This window comes from Telopea speciosissima, unplaced genomic scaffold, assembly GCF_018873765.1.
Source record: "Telopea speciosissima isolate NSW1024214 ecotype Mountain lineage unplaced genomic scaffold, Tspe_v1 Tspe_v1.0176, whole genome shotgun sequence".
Taxonomy (NCBI): Eukaryota; Viridiplantae; Streptophyta; class Magnoliopsida; order Proteales; family Proteaceae; genus Telopea; species Telopea speciosissima.
This window is the reverse complement of record NW_025317512.1, coordinates 35,891-54,858: the sequence shown is the minus strand read 5'-3', so window position 1 is coordinate 54,858 and position 18,968 is coordinate 35,891.

Genomic DNA, 18,968 nt, shown 5'->3' with positions numbered 1-18,968 from the left:
TTCATTTTCGATTTAAATCAGACTAGGTGGGTAGTTTGGGGTTATTTGGGGGCATTTCTGTACTTTTTTGGGTTTGGGATTTTCTAAAAGCTTCCGTATCTATAATTAGACGTGTGGAAGTGATGTAGAGGGTCGTGACCTTCAATCCATAGCTATTTCGATATATGTTAATTTTCGGTTTAAAACAAACCGGGTGGGTCGTTTGGGGTTATTTTGGGGGGCATTTCTGTACTTTTTTTCATTTGGGATTCTCTAAAAAGTGTCCTTATCTCTTATTAGATGTGTGGATGCGATGTTGGGGGTTGGGACCTTCGAATCGATACCTATTTCGACATATGTTCATTTTCGGTTTAAACCTGACCGGGTGGGTCGTTTGGGGTTATTTGGGGGCATTTCGTTACTTTTTAGGTTTGGGATTCTCTAAAAAGTGTCCTTTTCTCTTATTAGACGTGTGGATGCAATGTTGAGGGTCATGACCTTCGAATCGATACGTATTTCGGCATATGTTCACTTTTGATTTAGACAAGACCAGGTGGGTCGTTTGGGGTTACTTGGGGGCATTTCTGTACTTTTTTGGGTTTCGGATTCTCTAGGAAGTGTCCTCATCTCTCATTAGATGTGTGGATGCGATGTTGAAGGTCGTTTCCATCGAGACGATTCCTATTTTGACATATGTTCATTTTCGATTCAAACCAGACCGGGTGGGTCTTTTGGTGTTATTTGGGGGAATTTCTGTACTTTTTTGGATTTGGTATTTTAGAAAAATTGTCCTTATCTCTTATTAGACATGTGGATGCAATGTTGAGGACCGTGACCTTCGAATCGATACCTATTTCGACATATGTTCATTTTCTATTTAAACCTGCCATAGTGGGTCATTTGGGGTTATTTGGGGGCATTTCTGTACTTTTTGGGTTTAGGACTTTTAAAAATATCCTTATCTCTTGTTAAACGTGTGGATGCAATGTTGAGGGTCGTCACATTTGAATCGATACCTATTTCGACATATGTTAATTTTCGGTTTAAACCAGACAAGGTGGGTTGTTTGGGGTTATTTGGGGCTTTCTCAGTACATTTTTGATTTGAGATTGTCTCAAAAGTGTCCGTATCTCTTATTAGATGTGTGGATACGATGTTCGGGTTGTGACCTATGAATCGTTATCTATTTTGACATATGTTCATTTTCGGTTTAAATCGACCAGATGGGTAGTTTGGGGTTATTTAGGGGGCATTTCTGTACTTTTTTAGGTTTGGGATTTTCTAAAAGTTTCCTTATCTATAATTAGTCGTGTGTGGAAGCGATGTTGAGGGTCGTGACCTTCGAATCCATAGCTATTTCGACATATAATAATTTTCGGTTTAAACCAGACCGGTGGGTCGCTTGGCATTATTTGGGGCATTTCTATACTTCTTTGGGTTTGGGATTCTCTAAAAAGTATTCTTATCTTTTATTAGACGTGAGGATGCGATTATGAGGGTCGTGACCTTTGAATTGATACCTATTTCGACATATGTTCATTTTCAGCTTTAAACCGCATAAGGTGGGTTGTTTGGGGTTATTTGGGGGCTTTTCTCAGACGTTTTTCGGTTTGGGATTGTCTCAAAAGTGTCCGTATCTCTTATTAGACGTGTGGATACGATGTTCAGGGTTGTGACCTACGAATCGATACCTATTTTGACATATGTTCATTTTCGGTTTAAATCAGACCAGATGGGTAGTTTGGGGTTATTTGGGGGCATTTCTGTACTTTTTTAGGTTTCGGATTTTCTAAAAAGTTTCCTTATCTATAATTAGTCGTGTGGAAGTGATGTTGAGGGTCATGACCTTCGAATCCATAGCTATTTCGACATCTATTAATTTTCGATTTAAACCAGACCGGGTGGGTCGTTTGGCATTGTTTGGGGGCATTTCTATACTTCTTTGGGTTTGGGATTTTCTAAAAAGTATTCTTATCTTTTATTATACATGAGGATGCGATTATGAGGGTCGTGACCTTCGAATCGATACCTATTTCGACATATGTTCATTTTCGGTTTAAACCTGACCGGGTGGGTCGTTTGGGGTTATTTGGGGGCATTTCTGTATTCTTTTGGGTTTGGGATTCTCTAATAAGTGTCCTTATCTCTGATTAGACGCGTGGATGCGATGCTGAGGGTCGTTACCTTCGAATCGATACCTATTTCAACATATGTTCATTCTCCATTTAAACCAGAACAGGTGGGTCGTTTGGGGTTATTTGGGGGCATTTATGTACTTTTTTGGGTTTGGTATTTTCTAAAAAGTGTCCTTATCTCTTATTAGACGTGTGCATGCGATGTTGAGGGTCGTGACCTCCGAATCGATACCTATGTCGACATATGTTCATTATCTCTTTAAACCTGACCGGGTGGGCCGTTTGGGGGCATTTGGGGGCATTTCTGTATTTTTTTGGGTTTGGTATTTTCTAAAAATTATCCCTATCTCTTACTACATCTGTGGATGCGATGTTGAGAATCGTGACCTTCGAACCAATATCTATTTCGGCATATGTTCATTTTTGGTATAAACCAGACCGGGTGGGTTGTTTGGGGTTATTTTGGGGCATTTCTATAGGTTTTTGGGTTTGGGATTCTCTAAAAAGTGTCCTTATCTCTTATTAGACGTGTGGATGTGATGTTGAGAGTTGTCACCTGCGAATTGATAAGTATTTTGACGTATGTTCATTTTCGGTTTAAATCAGACCAGGTGAGTAGTTTGGGGTGATTTGGGGACATTTCTTTGCTTCTTTGGGTTTGGGATTTTCTAAAATGTGCCCTTATCTCTATATAGACGTGTGGAACGGATGTTGAGGGTCGTGACCTCCTAATCGATACCTATTTTGACATATGTTAATTTTCTGTTTAAACCATACCGGGTGGGTGGTTTGGCATTATTTGGGGGCATTTCTGTACTTTTTTGGGTTTGGGATTTTCTAAAAAGTTTCCTTATCTATAATTAGACGTGTGGAAGCGATGTTGAGGGTCGTGACCTTCGAATCCTTAGCTATTTTGACATATGTTAATTTTTGGTTTAAACCAAACCGGGTGGGTCGTTCGGCATTATTTGAGGGCATTTCAGTACTTCTTTGGGTTTGGGATTCTCTAAAAATTGTCCTTATCTTTTATTAGATGTGGGGATGCGATGTTGAGGGTCGTGACCTTCGAATCGATACCTATTTCAACATATGTTCATTTTCGATCTAAACTAGACAAGGTGGGTTGTTTGGGGTTATTTGGGGGCATTTTTGTACGTGTTTCGGTTTGGGATTCTCTAAAAAGTGTCCTTATCTCTTATTAGACATTTGGATGCGATGTTCATGGTTGTGACCTGCGAATCGATACCTATTTTGACATATGCTCATTTTCAGTTTAAATCAGACTAGGTGGGAAGTTTGGGGTTATTTGGGGGCATTTCTGTACTTTTTTGGGTTTGGGATTTTCTGAAAAGTTTTCGTATCTATAATTAGACGTGTGGAAGTGATGTTGAGGGTCGTGGCCTTCGAATCCATAGCTATTTCGACATATGTTAATTTTCGGTTTAAAACAGACCGGGTGGGTCGTTTGGGGTTATTTTGGGGGCATTTCTATACTTTTTTTCGTTAGGGATTCTCTAAAAAGCGTCCTTATCTCTTATTAGACGTGTGGATCCGATGTTGGGGGTTGTGACCTTCGAATCGATACCTATTTTGGCATATGTTCATTTTCGATTTAAACCTGACCGAGTGGGTCGTTTGGGGTTGTTTGGGGGCATTCCTGTACTTTTTTGGGTTTGGGATTCTCTAAAAAGTGTCCTTTTCTCTTATTAGACGTGTGGATGCAATGTTGAGGATCATGACCTTTGAATCGATACGTATTTTGGCATATGTTCACTTTCGGTTTAAATTTGACCAGGTGGGTCGTTTGGGGTTACTTGGGGGCATTTCTGTTTTTTTTTGGGTTTCGAATTCTCTAAGAAGTGTCCTCATCTCTCATTAGACGCGGGGATGCACTGTTGAAGGTCGTTTCCATCGAATTGATGTCTATTTTGACATATGTTCATTTTCGGTTCAAACCAGACCGGGTGGGTCGTTTGGGGTTATTTGGGGGCATTTCTATACTTTTTTGGATTTGGTATTTTATAAAAATTGTCCTTATCTCTTATTATACATGTGGATGCGATGTTGAGGGCCGTGACCTTCGAATCGATACCAATTTTGGCATATGTTCATTTTCTATTTAAACCAGATCGGGTGGGTTGTTTGGGGTTATTTGGGGGCATTTCTGTACTTTTTTGGGTTTAGGACTTTTCAACAAATATCCTTATCTCTTGTTAAACGTGTGGATACGATGTTGAGGGTCGTCACCTTTGAATCGATACCTATTTCGATATTTTTTCATTTTCGGTTTAAACCAGACAAGGTGGGTTGTTTGGGGTTATTTGGGGGTTTTCTGTACGTTTTTCAGTTTGGGATTCTCTCAAAAGTGTCTGTATCTCTTATTAGACGTGTGGATACGATGTTCAGGGTTGTGACCTACGAATCGATACCTATTTTGACATATGTTCATTTTTGGTTTAAATCAGACCAGATGGGTAGTTTGGGGTTATTTGGGGGCATTTCTGTACTTTTTTGGGTTTGGGATTTTCTAAAAAGTTTTCGTATCTATAATTAGACGTGTGGAAGTGATGTTGAGGGTCGTGACCTTCGAATTCATAGCTATTTTGACATATGTTAATTTTCGGTTTAAAACAGACCGGGTGGGTCGTTTGGGGTTATTTTGGGGGCATTTCTATACTTTTTTTCGTTTGGGATTCTCTAAAAAGTGTCCTTATCTCTTATTAGACGTGTGGATGCGATGTTCGGGGTTGTGACCTTCGAATACATAGCTATTTTGACATATGTTAATTTTCGGTTTAAAACAGACTGGGTGGGTCGTTTGGGGTTATTTGGGGGCATTTCTGTAATTTTTTGGGTTTGGGATTCTCTAAAAAGTGTCCTTTTCTCTTATTAGACGTGTGGATGCAATGTTGAGGGTCGTGACCTTTGAAAATATACGTATTTCGGCATATGTTCACTTTCGGTTTAAACCAGAACGGGTGGGTCGTTTGGGGTTACTTGGGGGCATTTCTGTACTTTTTTGCGTTTTGGATTCTCTAAGAAGTGTCCTCATCTCTCATTAGACGTGTGGATGCGATGTTGAAGGTCGTTTCCATCGAATCGATGCCTATTTTGACATATGTTCATTTTCGGTTCAAACCAGACCGGGTGGGTCGTTTGGGGTTATTTGGGTGCATTTCTGTATTTTTTTGGATTTGGTATTATATAAAAATTGTCCTTATCTCTTATTAGATGTGTGGATGTGATGTTGAGGACCGTGACCTTCGAATCGATACCAATTTTGTCATATGTTCATTTTTTATTTAAACCAGACCGAGTGGGTTGTTTGGGGTTATTTGGGGGCATATCTGTACTTTTTTGGGTTTAGGACTTTTTAAAAAATGTCCTTATCTCTTGTTAAACGTGTGGATACGATGTTGAGGGTCGTCACCTTTGAATCGATGCCTATTTCGACATATGTTCATTTTCGGTTTAAACCAGACAAGATGGGTTGTTTGGGGTTATTTTGGGGGCATTTCTGTACGTTATTCGGTTTGGGATTCTCTCAAAAGTTTTCGTATCTCTTATTAGATGTGTGGATACGATGTTCAGGGTTGTGACCTACGAATCGATACCTATTTTGACATATGTTCATTTTCGGTTTAAATCAGACCAGATGGGTAGTTTGGGGTTATTTGGGGGCATTTCTGTACATTTTTAGGTTTGGGATTTTCTAAAAAATTTCCTTATCTATAATTAGTCATGTGGAAGCGATGTTGAGAGTCGTGACGTTCGAATCCATAGTTATTTCGACGTATGTTAATTTTCGGTTTAAACCAGACCGGGTGGGTCGTTTGGCATTATTTGGGGGCATTTCTATAGTTCTTTGGGTTTGGTATTCTCTAAAACGTATTCTTATCTTTTATTAGACGTGAGGATGCGATTATGAGGGTCGTGACCTTCGAATCGATACCTATTTCGACATATGTTCATTTTCGGTTTAAACCTGACCGGGTGGGTCGTTTGGGGTTATTTGGGGGCATTTCTGTATTGTTTTGGGTTTGGGATTCTCTAAAAAGTGTCCTTATCTCTTATTAGACGCGTGGATGCGATGCTGAGGGTCGTTACCTTCGAATCGATACCTATTTCAACATATGTTCATTTTCTGTTTAAACCAGAACAGGTGGGTCGTTTGGGGTTATTTGGGGGCATTTATGTACTTTTTTGGGTCTGCTATTTTCTAAAAAGTTTCCTTATCTCTTATTAGACGTGTGCATGCGATGTTGAGGGTCATGACCTTTGAATCGATACCTATGTCGACATATGTTCATTATCTCTTTAAACCAGACCGGGTGGGCCGTTTTGGGGCATTTGGGGGCATTTTTGTACTTTTTTGGGTTTGGTATTTTCTAAAAATTGTCCCTATCTCTTACTAGACCTGTGGATGCGATGTTGAGGATCGTGACCTTTGAATCAATACCTATTTCGGCATATATTCATTTTCGGTATAAACCAGACCGGGTGGGTTGTTTGGGGTTATTTGATGGCATTTCTGTAGGTTTTGGGGTTTGGGATTCTCTAAAAAGTGTCCTTATCTCTTATTAGACGTGTGGATGTGATGTTGAAGGTTGTCACCTACGAATTGATACGTATTTTGACGTATGTTCATTTTCGATTTAAATCAGACCAGGTGAGTAGTTTGGGGTGATTTGGGGGCATTTCTTTGCTTTTTTGGGTTTGGGATTTTCTAAAACGTGTCCTTATCTCTAATTAGACGTGTGGAATGGATTTTGAGGGTCGTAACCTCCTAATCGATACCTATTTCGTCGATATGTTAATTTTCAGTTTAAACCATACCGGGTGGGTGGTTTGGCATTATTTGGGGGCATTTCTGTACTTTTTGGGTTTGGGATTCTCTAAAATGTGTCCTTATCTTTTATTAGACATGTCGATGCGATGTTGAGGGTCGTGACCTTCAATCGATACCGATTTTGACTTATGTTCATTTTCGATTTAAACCTGACTGGGTGGGTCGTTTGGGGTTATTTTGGTGCATTTCCGTATTTTTTTGGATTTGGTATTAAATAAAAATTATCCTTATCTCTTATTAGACGTGTGGATGCGATGTTGAGGACCGTGACCTTCGAATCGATACCAATTTTGGCATATGTTCATTTTTTATTTAAACCAGACCGAGTGGGTTGTGTGGGGTTATTTGGGGGCATTTCTGTACTTTTTTGGGTTTAGGACTTTTTAAAAAATGTCCTTATCTCTTGTTAAACATGTGGATGCGATGTTGAGGGTCGTCACCTTTGAATCGATACCTATTTCGACATATGTTCATTTTCGGTTTAAACCAGACAAGGTGGGTTGTTTGGGGTTATTTGAGGGCATTTCTGTATGTTTTTTTGTTTGGGATTGTCTCAAAAGTTTTCGTATCTCTTATTAGACGTGTGGATACGATGTTCAGGGTTGTGACCTACGAATCGATACCTATTTTGACATTTGTTCATTTTCGGTTTAAATCAGACCAGATGGGTAGTTTGGGGTTATTTTGGGGCATTTCTGTACTTTTTTAGGTTTGGGATTTTCTAAACAGTTTCCTTATCTATAATTTGTCGTGTGGAAGCGATGTTGAGGGTCGTGACGTTCGAATCCATAGTTATTTCGACATATGTTAATTGTTTTATTTAAACCAGACCGGGTGGGTCGTTTGGCATTATTTGGGGGCATTTCTATACTTCTTTGGGTTTGGGATTCTCTAAAAAATATTCTTATCTTTTATTAGACGTGAGGATGCGATTATGAGGGTCGTGACCTTCGAATCGATACCTATTTCAACATATGTTCATTTTCGATTTAAACTTGACTGGGTGGGTCGTTTGGGGTTATTTGGGGGCATTTCTGTATTCTTTTGGGTTTGGGATTCTCTAAAAAGTGTCCTTATCTCTTATTAGATGCGTGGATGCGATGCTGAGGGTCGTTACCTTTGAATCGATACCTATTTCAACATATGTTCATTTTTCGTTTAAACCAGAACAGGTGGGTCGTTTGGGGTTATTTGGGGGCATTTATGTACTTTTTTGGGTTTGGTATTTTCTAAAAAGTGTCCTTATCTCTTATTAGACGTGTGCATGCAATGTTGAGGTTCATGACCTTCGAATCGATACCTATGTCGACATATATTCATTATCTCTTTAAACCAGACCGGGTGGGCCATTTGGGGGCATTTGGGGGCATTTCTGTATTTTTTTGGATATGGTATTTTCTAAAAATTGTCCCTATCTCTTACTAGACCTGTAGATGCGATGTTGAGGATCGTGAACTTCGAATCAATACCTATTTCGCCATAAATTCATTTTCGGTATAAACCAGACCGGGTGGGTTGTTTGGGGTTATTTGGTGGCATTTCTGTAGGTTTTTGGGTTTTGGGATTCTCTAAAAAGTGTCCTTATCTCTTATTAGACGTGTGGATGTGATGTTGAGGGTTGTCACCTGCAAATTGATACGTATTTTGACGTATGTTCATTTTCGGTTTAAATCAGACCAGGTGAGTAGTTTGGGGTGATTTGGGGGCATTTCTTTGCTTTTTTGGGTTTGGGATTTTCTAAAACGTGTCCTTATCTTTAATTAGACGTGTGGAATGGATGTTGAGGGTCGTGACCTCCTAATCGATTCCTATTTCGACATATGTTAATTTTCAGTTTAAACCATACCGGGTGGATGGTTTGGCATTATTTGGGGGCATTTCTGTACTTTTTTGGGTTTGGGATTGTCTAAAATGTGTCCTTATCTTTTATTAGACATGTCGATGCGATGTTGAGGGTCGTGACCTTCAAATCGATACCGATTTTGACTTATGTTCATTTTCGATTTAAACCTGACTGGGTGGGTCGTTTGGGGTTATTTGGGGGTATTTCTATACTTTTTAGGGTTTCGGATTCTCTAAAAAGTGTCATTATCTCTTATTAGACGTGTGGATACGATGTTGAGGGTTGTTACCTTCGAATCGATACCTATTTCGACATATGTTCATTTTCGATTTGAACCAGACCAGGTGGGTCGTTAAGGGTTATTTGGCGGAATTTCCGTACTTTTTTGGGTGTGGGATTTTTTAAAAAGTGTCCTTATCTCTAATTAGACGTGTGGATGCAATGTTGAGGGTCGTGACCTTTGAATCGATACCTTTTTTTTTTTTTCGATAAGTAAGATGTATGTGTATAAAAAGAAAAAGAAAGAAAACAAAAGAAGGCAGCCTACTTCCAACCCTTAGACAACTCTAAGGGGGAGGAAGGGCCCCACACCCCTCGAGGACATGCCCCTCGGTAATACATGAGAAAGACACCCAACCCAATCAAGGAGGTCTAAACTAGACCTTACCGGAGACATCATCATAAATCAACCAGTTAAGATCCTCAACAAAACCCGAAGGATATAAAATAGTCTCCCCATCACTAAGATCAATAGAAGCAATAAAATCCGCCGGCTGATTCAACTCCCTCCAAACATGCCTTATCTCATAACGAGCCAACTGGTTTAGGCTAGACAAAATCTGGAACTTCAAGGTATATATACACTCCAAGGGCAACTGGAAACACCTGTAAGAATCTCGATAGCCACCTTCGAATCAGATCTGATGGACATATGGCGAAGCTCTCTCTGTAAGCACAGAGTAACCCCCCTGTAAATGGCTAGTAACTCCATATGAAGAACCGAGGCCTCCACACCTTTGCTGACATAAGCCAGAACCGGTTCACCCAAGGTATTGCGAATAAGGCCCCCGTAAGCAGCTCTATCTCCCCTCAAGGAACCATCGCAATGCAAAGTAAACAAATCTGCCGGAGGTATGGGCCGACACAAGCTTTGGGAATAACAAAGAGCCCATCTCACCTGTAAACCCCACATATCGACCAGGAATTGATTCCTAGGTGAATAGGCAACCGAAATAGGTCTTTGAGAGCCCTTAGTCACAACATCAAACTTAATAGCTTGGATAATAGCATCATAAGACCTTGCATGATTACTGAAGAGATGCTGATTTCTCTCCCACCAAACATGATAGATTGTCGTACAAAAAGCCATCTTAGGGATAACATCCAAATTATCATTAACACACACTACCTGAACAAGCCAGTTAACCACATCAAGGAGGCTAGCCGGGCCTTTACCACCAAGAAAAAGCATAGAACTAACTCTATCCCAAATGTTTCTGGAAAAAGGACACTCAAAGAATAAATGGCTATGGCATTCTGAATTTCCCCAACAAAGAATACAATTCTGCCCAATATTTATATTCCTTCTTTGAAGCTGGTCTTTTGTGGGGAGCCCTGACATCAGGCATCTCCAAGCAGTACAGGAATGCCTAGGAAAAAAACCAGGAAACCAAACAAGCTTGTGCCAAGCTACCATTATAGAACTACTCCTCACTTTCTCCCAAGCCGACTTTGTAGAAAAAATGCCATTAGCCGTACCTTTCCAAACAACAAGATCTGCCCTTCCATTAACAATGGGAATACTAGGGAGGTCTCTAAAAATAGTAATCAGATCAAAAGAGCCCTGAGGGGGAGAAAGCCATTGGCCATTCCTAATAAGATCAGAAACCAAGGCAAGCCTGGTGGAACCAACATCATATCGAATCCGATCACCAAAACTTTTAATCAAAACCCCTTTGGGGTGCCAATAATCCAACCATAGTCTAGTAGAGTGGCCATTCCCAATAATATGATAGATATGGGGTTCAGCCAAGTCTCTATACTTAAGAATCTTTCTCCACACCCAAGAGCAATTTTGGGAAGTCTTAACAGTCCAAATAGAATCATTTCTAAGGTATCGGGTGTACACCCATCTAACCCAAAGGCTGTCCTTCCTAGAAGCAATCCACCAGATTTGCTTAAGGATACCCGTAGAATTCATATCAGAAATCCTCCTAATTCCAAGGCCCCCTTCAGCTTTAGGCTTACAAATTCTATCCCAAGAAATGTAATGTACCTTACGATGAAGAGATGGGCCAGCCCATAGAAAATTTGAGAACATAGAATCCAGCTTTGTCTTGAGAGCACCAGGCAAACCAAAGAGTCCTGACCAATAGATATAACACCCCTGAAGGACTGAGATCAACAGCTGAAGCCTCCCTGCAAAAGATAAGAGCCGAGCCTTCCATCCATCAAGTCTGCTCCTAACACGATCCAGAATAGAAGTGCAATCAGCAAAAGTTAATTTCCGAGAGACAAGCGGAACACCTAAATACCGAATAGGTAATTTGGTATCCACAAAATTCGTTAATTCCAAAAGTTGCAGTCTTGCCGTGTGGGTTAGGCCCGCTAAAATAATAGAGGACTTAGTCCTATTGAGTTTCAACCCAGAGTAGGTATGAAAATCACCCAGGACCCCCAGGCAGGCCGAAATAGAGTCTGTGGTGGCTTTCACGAATATCATCAAATCATCAACAAAAATAAGGTGAGAGAGATGGGACCTCTTGCACCTGGGGAGAAGAGTGATCCTATTTTCAACCTCCAATTTCCTCATCATAGCCTTAGAATTCTTAAAAGCAAACACAACCTCCATAATCTTCTTATTAGAGATTCTCCTAGTAAGGCTTTCCTGATTAGCTTGAGACAAACCATGCTGCAAAGGAATAGAGCTAGGAAAGAAACCACTGTCAACCGAATCAGTCCCAAATAATTTCTTATAATAAGAAATAGCTTCTTCCTTAATCTGGTTAGGATTCTTCACAATATCTCCATTCTCCCCTTGAATTTCCATGATGTGCTTCCTATGCTGCCTACAAATCACAGATTTGTAGAAAAAGCTATTATTACCATCCCCCAACTGAATGTGTTTCACCCTTGACTTTTCTTTCAAAAATTTCTCTTCAGTAGCCAAAGCCTCCCAAAGTTTCTTTTTAGCCTGTGTCTCCATCAGCACCCCAATTCGGATCATCAAGGTGCTTACTAAGCTGCCTCTGGATCTGAAACAAATCAGCCTCAGCCTCCTTCACTGCAAGAAAAACATCCCCCACACACTCCTTATTCCAGCTCCTCAACCCTTTTTTGACATTCCTTAATCTGGCCGCAAACTTAAGAATGGGATTAAGAGCCAAATTCACAGGCTGCTCCCACCCCTGCCGAACCACCTCATCATAGCCATCTCTACCAATCCAAGCCTCAAAAAATCTGAAAGGTTTTGGGCCAAAATCTGCTTTATCCACCATAGCCACCACTACTGGAGAATGATCAGAAAGCCCAGGAGGGTAAAAGTTTGCATCAGAGGATCTAAACACATCCATCCAAGCTAAATTGACCAGAACCCTATCAAGCTTGCAACAAATTCTTGCATCTCCCACTTGTCTATTATTCCAGGTCAAAGCCTCCCCTTTCCATTTCAAGTCTAGAAGCCCAGCACCATCTATAAACGAATTAAAATCATCCATATCTTCAATCCGAACAGGGTCCCCTCCAATTTTTTCATTGTTACTTCGAATCACATTAAAATCCCCTAGAACAGCCCAAGGGTTAATAATGGCACTAGCAATAGCCCCAACATCCTCCCACAATTCCTTCCTAGCGACCACAGAATTAAGAGCATAAACAACAGTATAAAAGAAAAACACCGAGGTATCCACAATTGACACCTTAGCATGTATGAACTGTTTGGATTTTTGCACCAAAACCACATCATAAAAATTTGGGTCCCAACCTAGCCAGATCCTAAAAGAGTTATCAAGATCTCCATTATGCAAATACTTCCAACCCGTCAAAAAACTATCAAAAATAGAAGCACAATTATCCAACTTAACCTTGGTTTCGAAAATCCCTACCAATTTAACCTCATGGTCTTTACACACCTTCTTTATCTCCATTCTTTTAGTAGAGGCATTCATGCCTCTAACATTCCAAGCTAAGCACTTCATTTAGCAGGAAGGGTAGAACTGTCATCTCCCCCTTTACTAGGTCCCACACCTTTGGCAACATTAGTCTCTTTTGGGTTTATAAGAACCCGTTGGGCTTGGAACTTGGACCCCCTCCCCGTGGGTCGACCCAGCAAAGAATAAGAATTTAAATTCGGTTGGGACATACCTTTCCCCATTTGCCCTTGAGCTGCACGAATCTCAGTAGATTGCTTTCTAAGTTTATCAAAATTAGTGAGAGATTTCATAGGGGCTGACTCCTTCTCATTTGATAGACTAGAATCCTCCAATAAGTTATCTCCTTCCATATGGGCTGCACCATTCCTTTGAATTTGAATTGGAGTTTGTCTCATTGAATGATTAGGCACCACCTCAGCAGAATCTGTTACTTTTCTAATATCTTCCACGGATTTTGCCTTAGCCAGCTCCACACTAACATGGTTACCATTATAGATTGGATTCTCCCCACAAATCTCTCCAATGACTCCATCTTTCTCCTTAGGAATAATTGCTAACGGATTGGGTTGAATATCCTCCTCAAAATCTGCTCCCTCAAGTAATTCATTCCCTAATAAAATAGCACATGATTCCGAATCCAGCATTAAATCTTCAGGATCATAATGCACCTCCTCCGTAAGATCTTCCAAAATGGCAAAAGGATTAGATTGAGACAGCTCCCTGATCTTCGGATGATTCCCTGCAGATTTGAACCGAATCCAATCCCTTTGTATTTGCACCAGCTCCACTATCCGGCTGTTCATCTCCTACTTCATCATTATGAACTTGATGCCCGTCTCCATTGCCGCCACCCATGGCACCTCCATTATTTCCGGCAACACCTTTCACTCGCCACTCCTTCTTAGACCGTGACTTATTCATATTTGAGTCTTGTTTGCCAAACAAACAATTATCTAAGAGATGGCCAAAAACTCTACAATGCTTACAAAGAGGGGGCTTCCAATCATAAACAACTTTTTGATAAAAAAAAAAAGACCGTCATCTCCATAGACTGGAACAGAAGAAGGAAGATCCCTATCTGCAGAAACTTCCACACATAATCGGGCATAAGACAGCCTCTCCATAGACTGGGTCATTTTATCAGTGACAATAGGCTTCCCAATCACACTCCCAATTGAACTCAATGCATCAGCAGACCAGTAATGAAAAGGAAGATTTGGAAGGGACACCCAAACCGGTACTGAGCATAAATCAACTCTTTCCAAGCACACCTTCGGGCTCCAAGGGCGCAAAATCAATGGTCTCCTCTGCACATACCACAACCCCCCTTCAAGAACTTTAACTTTATCATCTTCAAGACAGAAACGAAAAATAAAAAAACCACTTTCTAATAAATTAACATCCACATGGCCTGAAATTCTCCATTGTTTTAACAGCATATCACGAGCAAAGGTGAAGCTAGGTCTGCCCCTGATAAAATGACCCATAAGGGTGTTCTTCCACTTCTCAAGCCCTCCTTTTACCATCGAATCTGAACACTTCACAGCCAAGACCCCATTAATGACTTCTGGTTCAACAAAAGAGAGCTGCAACCCATCACCAACCGAGGAAGAAGAAAAGAGGGCTGACCAAGGAACTCCCACCTTCTTCTTCGACTTCTCCATCGAATCTGAAGAACCAACTCCCTGGTGATTCGATCCTCCAACTCCAGACACCTCCACTCCCCGAGCCTCTACAGAAGGAACACCACCATTAACAACACTCTTCTCACTCAAACCTGCAATACCACCCTTGCCAGCCGAGCCATCAAGAACAGGCCAACCACCCGAAACAGCCACCAAAACCCCTCCAGAACCACCTTCACCCAATCCCCTTTGTTCCCCCACTTCACCCCTTCCATCCGAGATGAGAAGAGGGGGAGGACCATTAGCCGGGCCTAAAGGCTGACCGGCCAACATCAAGAACAAACACCAAGAACACTCACTCTCAAAATCGCCAGAGCTTCTCTCTCCCCCTTCTCGAATCCTACTTCTCAAATAGATACCTATTTGACATATGTTCATTTTCTTCGAATCGATACCTATTTCAACATATGTTCATTTTTCATTTAAACCAGAATAGGTGGGTCGTTTGGGGTTATTTGGGGGCATTTATGTAATTTTTTGGATTTGGTATTTTCTAAAAAGTGTCCTTATCTCTTATTAGATGTGTGGATGCGATGTTGAGGGTCATGACCTTCGAATCGATACCTATTTCTATATATATTCATTATCTCTTTACACCAGATCGGGTGGGTCGTTTGGGGTTATTTGGGGGCATTTCTGTATTTTTTTGGGTGTGGTATTTTCTAAAAAGTGTCCTTATCTCTTATTAGACGTGTGGATGCGATGTTGAGGGTGCTAACCTTCGAATCGATTCCTATTTTGGTAAATGTTTATTTTTGGTTTAAACCAGACTGGGTGGGTCGTTCCGGGTTATTTGGGGGCATTTCTGTACTTTTTTGGGTTTGGGATTCTCTAAAAAGTGTCTTTATCTCTTATTAGACGTGTGGATGTGATGTTGATGGTCGTGACCTTCGAATCGACACCTATTTCACCATATGTTCGTTTTCGATTTAAACCAGACCAGGTGGATCGTTTAGGGTTATTTTGGGGCATTTTCGTACTTTTTTGGGTTTGGTATTTTTTAAAAAGTGTCCTCATCTTTTTTGGGTTTGGTATTTTCTAAAAATTATTCGTATCTCCTATTAGACATGTGGATGCGATGTTGAGGATCGTGACCTTCGAATCGATACCTATTTTGGCATATGTTCATTTTTCGTTTAAACCAGAACAGGTGGGTCGTTTGGGGTTATTTGGGGGCATTTATGTAATTTTTTGGATTTGGTATTTTCTAAAAACTGTCCTTATCTCTTATTAGACGTGTGGATGCGATGTTGAGGGTCGTGACCTTCGAATCGATACCTATTTCTATACATATTCATTATCTCTTTACACCAGATCGGGTGGATCGTTTGGGGTTATTTGGGGGCATTTTTGTACTTTTTTGGGTGTGGTATTTTCTAAAAAGTGTCCTTATCTCTTTTTTTTTCTTTTTCGATAAGTAAGAAGATTGTATTAGAAAAGGAGGAAAAACTACAAAAGAAGGCATTCTCTAAGAACCCGACAAGGGGAAGAGAACACAAAGCACGATGGGACAGGCCCCATCAAACAAGAACTGAACCAAAAAGGCTACGGCCTGTAATAAGTGACAAAATCTGAGTCCTGCTTAAGGTAGTCAATAAGGGCAGGGGGGAAATCTCCAGGATCCCAAACTACCCCATGTGAGTCGCAAGGGACTGCAGCCATAAAATCTGTTGGTCGATTTTGTTCTCTCCAAACATGGGTGAATTCTTTCATTCTCAAATCATTTGCCAAAGCAAGGATTCTACTCTTGAGAGGTTGTACTTTCCAAGGTCCTACAACCTTGCCAGAAATAGTGTCAATCGCTAACTTGGAATCAGATTTGATAGAAACATCAAGGATTCCTCTCTCTATGCAAAGGGAGATGTCTCTATGTATAGCAGCCAGCTCCATGGAGAGAATGCAAAGTTCCAGCCCTTGGTTAGCAAATGCAGCTACAGGTTGTCCAATCGCATTACGAATCACTCCTCCAAAAGCAGCTCTACCATCGGACAGCGAACCATCACAGTGAAGGGACCACAAATTGTTAGGAGGTAAGAACCACGAGCATGTTCTCGGCATCCTAATAGCCCAATGAACTTGCAAGTTCCAGGCCGAAGCAATGTGGGAATTAGCAGGACTAGGATCCCCACTCAAAGAACCAGATGTGACTACAGTCCTAACATCCCCCTTGATAGCTTCCACAATCTGATCCTTAGATCTAGCCTTTTGCCGAAAAATTCTGAAATTTCTTTCAAACCAAATATGCTTGACAGTGGCACAAAATGCAAGCTTTAAAACCACGCCTAAGCTCCCCGCTCTTCCTGTCGCATACCGAACCCAAATGGCAGCATCAAATATGTTCATGGGAGCCTGTCCATGAAGAGAACACATACCAAAGATACTCCTCCAAATATCAATGGAAAAAGGGCAAGCAAAGTTTCTGCTCTCAATACCAGCCCAACAAAACTCACAACTATGTTGAACTGGGATCCCCCTGTGAAGAAGATTATCCCTAGTGGGGAGAGCATCGACCAAACAAACACCTCCAAGAAACAAAAGAGTGGGACTTAATGCTGCCTTCAAACCAAACTGCTTCACTCCAATCCACGGGGTTGGCCTTCACACGGGTGGCATTCCAAGCCGATTTGGTTGAAAAGATACCTGTCAGATTGCCAGTCCATACTACCAAATCCGGGTTGTCACCATGCAACTTATCAATGGAGGGGAGGGCTCTCCACACATCAATAAGGTCAAAAGAGGTTGAAGGGCCAGGCAGCCAGTCTCCATCCCGAACAATTTCCTTGACAAGTGCATGATGGGCTTCAAGCGCATAAGATCCCGCATCATAGCAAATCCTACTACCAAACCTATTAAAAAGGACTCCCTCTGGGTGCCACTTATCGAGCCAAAGTTTGGTGGATCTGCCATTGGCAATGAAGGTATTAATTAAAGGCAATGCCTTATCTCTATATTTCAAAACTTTCCTCCAAACCCAATAGCAATTTTGCAACACCTTAACTGTCCAAAGCGATTCCTGCTTGAGGTACCTCTACTGGACCCAATGCACCCAAAGTCGGTTTTGCTTGGAGGCAATCCACCAGATTTGCTTCATAATACCAGCCACATTCATCTCCTTAATCCGCTTAAGCCCAAGACCTCCTTCAGTTTTAGGCTTGCAGACCGCATCCCAAGAAATGAAGTGCATTTTCCTTTCAAGCGAGGGGCCTGACCAAAGGAAATTAGAAAATATGGACTCAATCTGTGAGATAAGGTTACCTGGCAGCCCAAAAATACCAGCCCAGTAAATGTAGCATCCTTGGAGGACAGAAGAGATAAGTTGGAGACGCCCAGCATAAGATAAAAACCTGGCTTTCCATCCTTCCAATTTCCTTCTAACCAAATCTAAAATAGGACTGCAATCTTTCAAGGACAGCCTGCACAAGACAAGAGGGACGCCGAGGTACCTAATAGGGAGAGTGGTCTCAGAGAAACCCGTTAATTCCAAAAGTTCCAAACTACTAGTTTGGGTTAGGCCCCCTACAATAATAGAGGACTTAGATCTATTGAGATGCAGCCCTGAAAGACCTGCAAACTCGTCAAGACCCCCCAAACTAGCCAAAACAGATTCGCGATTGGCCTTCACAAAGATCATTAGGTCATCCGCAAATATAAGGTGAAAAAGATGTAGGGCTTTACATCTAGGCAGCAATTTGATTTGACCATCTACTTCCAGCCGTCGTATAATTCCTGAAAAAGCTTCCATGGCAATAGTGAACAAATAAGGAGAGAGCGGGTCACCTTGCCTGATACTTCTATCTCCCTTGAAGTAACCTGTGGGGCTGCCATTAATGAGAACGGAGAACATGGGTGTGGTAACACAAGCCTTAACCCATCCAAGGAATTTCCTTGTGAAGCCCATTCTTTCCATCACTCCAAATAGAAAGTTCCTGCTCAAGGAGTCATAGGCTTTATGGAGATCAACCTACAACACCACAAAGGGGTTGGCGCTTCGCTCAATTCCTCTCACAATATCATGGCAAACAAGAATATTATCAACTATAGATCTTCCTTTGATAAAAGCTGATTGATTGAAACTGATCACCTCGCCGATAACCTTCTGGAGTCTCGTTAGAGATGATCTTAGAAATGATCTTATAAAGCGATTGCAAAGGGCAATGGGTCTCGTAGCCTGCAAAGGAGGAAACATCTCCAGGTTTAGGGATCGAGAGAAATAAAGGTAGCATTAATGAATAGGGCATAAAGGAGTTCTCAAAAAACCATTTAATAGCCTTGATAAGGTCCTCCTTAATAATCTCCCAGGTTGTTTTGTAAAATCTAGCCCCGAAA